A 6144-nucleotide genomic window follows, 5' to 3' on the forward strand; every position below is an offset into this window, starting at 1 on the left:
ACCAGTGGAAAAGTATGGATGGCAGAAGACCACCCAATTAATGTTTGACACATCCAGCAGCCTCTTCCCTTGGCAGTGCTCATCACCCCCATTGACCAAGCAGCATAGGAGGACAGTGTGTGGGCCCAGGCACAACGGTGCTTTGGTGTTGCCCTTGGGGCTGCTCTGCCCGCATGCAGGGGACTCTGCGGCCACGTCCCCAAACAAGGGCACTGTCCCAGTGCCTCTAATTGGGAGCCTTTAATTGAGTTCACAAAGAGCCAAGTGTCTCAGCACCTTGGTGGATGAGGACTGAGGTGGATAATAGTGCTTGGGAAGTGATTTAGTTGAAAAAAAGTAAGAAAGGAGAAGACCAGGCCATGCATCTGCTGTGCCGCCTTGAATTTGAGCGTGTAGAGGGCTTTGGGTTCTCGGGATCTTTCTGAGCTGGCACATCTCCCCAACCATGATAACATTTTCAACGTTAGTGGATGACATTTTGTAATATGTTTAAGGATCTGTAATATTTTATGCTTGTAGCTCTTTGTGATTGTTGTTCCAATATGGCACTGATGCCAGTATTAAAATTTAATATGATTATAAAGCTCAATTGTATAACGGAGGGGTTATACTCTTTATCTATCCTAATCTGATTAAAATGCTTCTCTTCAGTAGCTTGCTGCAATCGCTTTACAGCAAACCCTGGCAGCCAGGCCGCTGGCGCTGTGCGTGCGCCTGCCTTCATTTCAGCTCGACCAAATTGTTTTCTTCAGAGAGTCTGCTGTGGTGCTATGTTCTGGTTCTAGGAGACAACCAATGTCAATAGCTGTAAGCAATGCTTACAGTTGCTGCTAAGCAGTGTTGGACAAAGCCAAGGCCATTTACAATGAAGGGCCCAAGGAGCTAGGAGGGAACAGAGCAAGGAAAGCTGACTTACATCAGCCAAAGAGATATTCCATGCAGTATGACATCATGTGCAAGGAGTTCTGAAGGGGGTGGCCCTTCATCTGGCTCTTCTGCTCAGGGCTGAGATGGGCATTGGGCAGGGGATGATGAGCAATTGCTTGTGCATCACTTGTCATATACATATATAGTCACAACTATTATCCTTTTCCTCTCTGTGTTAGTAAGTAGTTGTATCTCAACCCACGAGTTCTACTTATCCTTTCTGATTCTCTCCCCCTTCCTATGAGAAAGGGAGGGAGGGAGTGAACTCAGTGAGGCACTGAGCCACCTGCCAGGTTATACCACAGCTCTGACCAAACACAGTCCTGTGAACTGTAAAAAACATGCAGCTGTGCTTTCCCTTTTGATAAAGGAATTTGAGGTTTCAAGATTGCTAAAAAATCAATTTTTTGGTATATTTGTGACTCCATTTTCAAACAATGAAAATACATTACCTAACTATTTATGAGCAGAATGTGTAGGTTTGCAATCAAATATTCAACTCAAGAATAAGATTGTGTCTCTTCACCTGACTTCCACAAACCCTCTCTTACCAGAGGTAAATAGCCCTCGTTTCACAGACACGCCTTATTCACATCAATGCTTTTTGGCAGTACAGACACTTGCGGAGGATTGTTGTCCAGGATGAAGCACAGGGAGAGTAAAATCATGTCAAAAATCTCTGATGAACACCTGGAGAACTCACTCGGAACAGCAGACACTGCCGCTGAGCCTGACTGATGCGCTAGTTTCCCAAAAACAAGGTCCCATATTCCGCTAGTTTTATGGCTTTGTTGCTCTCTTTTTCTTAACTTTTTAATAAAAATGATTAAAAAATAAAGTTTCATTACTAATATACATGAGCTGCATTATATATGAGGGCTACTCCAAAAGCAATGCCTTCTGTTTCATGGCGTTGGTCCATGATGTCTCGTTGGTGGTACGGCAAGAGAGGCTGAACCTTCCCACCAATATTCCATTAGCTGTTGTGGTGGTGTGACACAGGGGCAGTCTGGTACAGTGGTGTCTGACATGGAAGAGCGAATGAAGCAAAGGTGTGTCACTGAATTCTTCTAGGTGGAAAAAATAGCACCCACTGACATTCATCAATGCTTGCCGAGTGTTGATGAACACCAAACAGGGGATGCGAGGACGGTGAGCAGCACTGGTGCATTTCAGCAGCACAGCATGCAAGCTTTTGTTAAGCTCTGAGAAAAATGCACAGGTAATGGTGGTGACTGCTGAAAAATAGGGTTGTGTGGCTGAGAACTTGCCCTATCAGATAGTGTTGCTGTGCTGTTTGCATCTGCTGCAGTTTCCATGGAAATAAATAGGAGGCATTAGTTTTGGTTCAACCTAAATATCTGCAGCCCAGGACAGTTCCTCTTCCCTCGATGTGGCTCAGGCAACCAATGGGTTGGACACCTGCTGGTGCTATAAGGGAAGAGGCACTTTTGGGCTGCTGCTTTGTGCCGACGTTGCTAAGCAATGGAGTAACTGCCAGCAGCAAATGTCACCGCTGCATCTAAAACCCATCACAGCATTAAATTCATCATTGTAATTAAATTCTCTCTTTGCTTATGATACCATCTCCTGGACGTGAAGTACCTGTTCAGGCCAGTGGAACACTAGTTAATGCAGGAGCACACATCCAGCTCTAATTTCCATGGCCATTTAGTGCTCATGTGCCACAGCGTGTTATAAATGCAAAGGTACAGGACAGAAAATGGGCTGTAGAGAATGTGATTATTGCACATGGAGGCAAAAGCAAGAGGAGAGAGCTTGGTTTTACTGAACCCACCTCCTCTCTTCCTTCAAAAACCTCCAACACTCATATGAGTGAAAGTAAGATCAAATTGTGCTTTGGGGCAAAGCAGAGCCGCCAAATGAGCCCTCACACAGCAGAACTGTCTGTGTGCTGCATGCTGCAGATCTGTAGTACCAGGCTCCTCTCAGGTTGGAGATACGGAGTGTGAGCACTCACTTGTGCTGCTGGTCTGCTTGTGTGAAGCCATGCAGCTGCAGCTCAGGGGGTGGCAGCTCTGCAGTCTGCCTCTCCGCAGGACACACAGTGATCAATTACCAACCAGACCACAACTGCTGGCTGTCAGGAAGATGAAAGTTTCAAAGAAAAAAATATATAAAAATACACACACACACACACACACATATATATGTGTGTAAATTCAGTGGAGCAGAAAGCAGCAGGCTGCCAGGGGCACAATGTGGCTAAAGCCTCCAGCACCTCTGCTCCCAGCCCACGGGGAGCCAGGGCTGCAGCAGCACAGTAGGGTCAGGAGCACAAGTGGAGAGCAGCAGCTCAGCGCAGCCCAGGGATGCAGTGTTTGCTCCTATTATTGATGATCCCATCCCATGTCCAATTCCTCCTCTCTCATATGATGGAAGCGATTGCCTCTCATTCCTCCTTTAACAAAACCAGAAGTGCTTTCTCTGCTGAGAAGTGTGCTGCTTGCAGCCCTCAGATTCTTACAGCCAGCCTTTACCTGCAGAGCTGAACAAGAAAAACAGCCCCCAAACCCAAATGCATTCTTTCTCCTCGTACACCATGCAGAGCAGATTCCAGGGTTGATGCTGAGCAGGCTGTGTGCCTTTGGCCAGGCTCTCAGACCTCTTCCACTTCTGGATGGCAGAATTTTTCAGTGATGCTCTACCAAAGGGAGTTAATCACAGTTCTATCAATTGCAATGCATCATTAAGATGGGTGTTGTATCCATACTGCGGTGCTAATATTCAGGTAATCCAGGTATGTGAACTGAGAACAAACAAGAGGAGAGAAACTTTTACTCAGAGGTCAGTGCGGCATGGGCACAGGCTGCTCAGAGAGCTGTGGGTGTCCCATCCCAGATGGTGCTCAGGGCCACGGTGGATGGGGCCCTGGGCAGCCTCAGCTGAGGGGTGGCAACCCTCCCCACAGCAGGGGGGCTTGGGGCTGAGCGGGCTGTAAGGTCACATCCCTTGTGATGCAACACCTTGCTGGGCTGTGTGCTGTTGGATGGTGCATTGTGGCCTTATCTCTACATTATCCATCACTGCTGACCTGCCCAGAATAGCCATCATTCACCTCATCAGGATATTTGTACTTTACATCCCTAACAAATTTCCACTATCTGTTAAAATTGCCTCAGAATTAAGTGGTTAAGTTTCTTGACTGAATGGAACTTGCCTTGCACCCACTATTACCTGGCACAACGTGTTAGAGAGACAGGCTTACATTTTCATTATACCCAGCCCAAATACACTAGAGAATCTGCAAATGAGAGGACTCTAAATTCTAATACTGAATTTTCCTCTCAGTTGTTCCTAAAAAGAAAGCTTAGAGTAGCAAATAAACGACTGTGTTTTCATTGCTTCGTTGGCATGCGGTGAAGTAGAATGAACTGCTCTGTATTCTGAAGATTCATACGGCTGTTTGGGGAAGGCGTTCCTCCCATGAAGATGTAGCACACAGATGCCTCAGTCCAGCTCCCCACAGAACAGCTCTGTGCACGTTCAGCTGCAACAACAAAACCATTAATCTGCCCATAAACCAGAGCCCTCACAGCGCGACCCTTCCACTACAGAAGCACAAGAGCCAGGAAGCCACTGGCAAACACTGCAGCATTGTGCACTTTTGCACATAAACATTTTTCTTGTTTTAAGGGGATTCATTTATTCTTAGCCCTAACTACTGCAGAGGATAGGAATCCAGGCTCCGGGCAATATGAGTAGTAAAAACTTTATGGCAAATCATCTAGAAATTGCTATAAGACTCATTCTGGCTTAGCAGACGTCTAAAGATAGAGCACAGTTCCCTGCAGGAGATGGAGATGGGAACTGATTACCAGGAGGCTCAAATTACAGCCCCGGGTTCTCAAAAATGTGACGTTTCCAGCAAGACTGTCTCCTTGCATCAAATCTGTGCTGTGGAACATCCTCGGGCTGATCAGTAGCAGCTGGCAGGAGGGGGACCAAGAAAATGCTGCTTGTGGTCAAGGACCACAGGGCAGAAAGATTACCTTCCCTTCAGAACACTTCTCCATGCTGGAATCACTACTTCACCAGCTGACAGGTAGCCCTGGCTGACTGAATGTGTGGTTTGTGAAAAGTCACATCAAAAACAAAAATCCTTCAACTCAACCTGCATTTAGGCACCCGTTTCTTCTGCAAAGAGTGAGACGATACTTGGAGTTATTACAATAAGTAGAATGAACTTTATTTCCATTCATCCTTCATTAATACCATACAATTAGATAGCAATATCTGAAAAAAAAAAAAAACAAAACAGAACAACAGCAAAAAAAAAACCTTGAAATAATTTAAAACAGAAGGCACAGAGAAACAAACCCAACTATGCAGCTATGAGAGAAAGGGGAAAAAAGATCCAGGAAAGAAATTCAGTCAGAGAAAAGTTTCTAATGCTAAACATTCTGATCAGAAGCTACAGCACACAAACAGAACCGCACTGCTTACGCTAACCCATGCTTTTGGTACATATATATATGTATATAGAAAAGAAAATAAATGCTAAAAATCTGATTTTTGTAGGGTTTTGAATGAAAAGTGTTACTCTGAAAATAACAATAATAAAAAAGTTAGCTCTAGTACATATGCCAAAGTCTTTCCTAAAGTCTACACGAAGACATACTTTACAAAAGAAAAAACTGCATTAGGAGCAAAGTATACATTATAACACCATTTTGGAATGGGAAGAAACTCCTTCTCAAATCAGCCAGCGTATCAAAGTTTGGTGTTTGCATCAGAAACAAAGTTCTCAATACAGTAATATACTGTACAGGACATTCTTTTAGTATTGTGAAATTAAACCCTTATCATACATCATAGAGAGGAATAAAACCATTTCATTCATATGAGATTTTATTTCTTCTTTTTTTTTTTCCTTTGCAAAAGAGGAACTTTAATTTCTTTTTAAAACAAAGCTACTGGGATCAATGACATGCGATAATACACCCCAACATTACAACAGCTAAGGGTGAAAGTAAAGTTCATGCTTCACAATTGATATATGCTGTGATTCCCCTATACATTCTCTGGTAATGAATAATACAATACAGAGGTCATTCAGAAAGTCAGCTCAGATGTGAACCTGGTTTATAAATGAAGCTGTTTTTAGCTATTCAGAACACTGACAACCCGTAGGTTTTGCTCCAGGTCAGCACATTGCTTTATGTGCCACACTCCTCTTTGTTTTAAATAAATGGG

The sequence above is a fragment of the Tetrao urogallus genome (genome assembly GCF_951394365.1).
Source record: "Tetrao urogallus genome assembly, chromosome: 1".
Lineage (NCBI taxonomy): Eukaryota > Metazoa > Chordata > Aves > Galliformes > Phasianidae > Tetrao > Tetrao urogallus.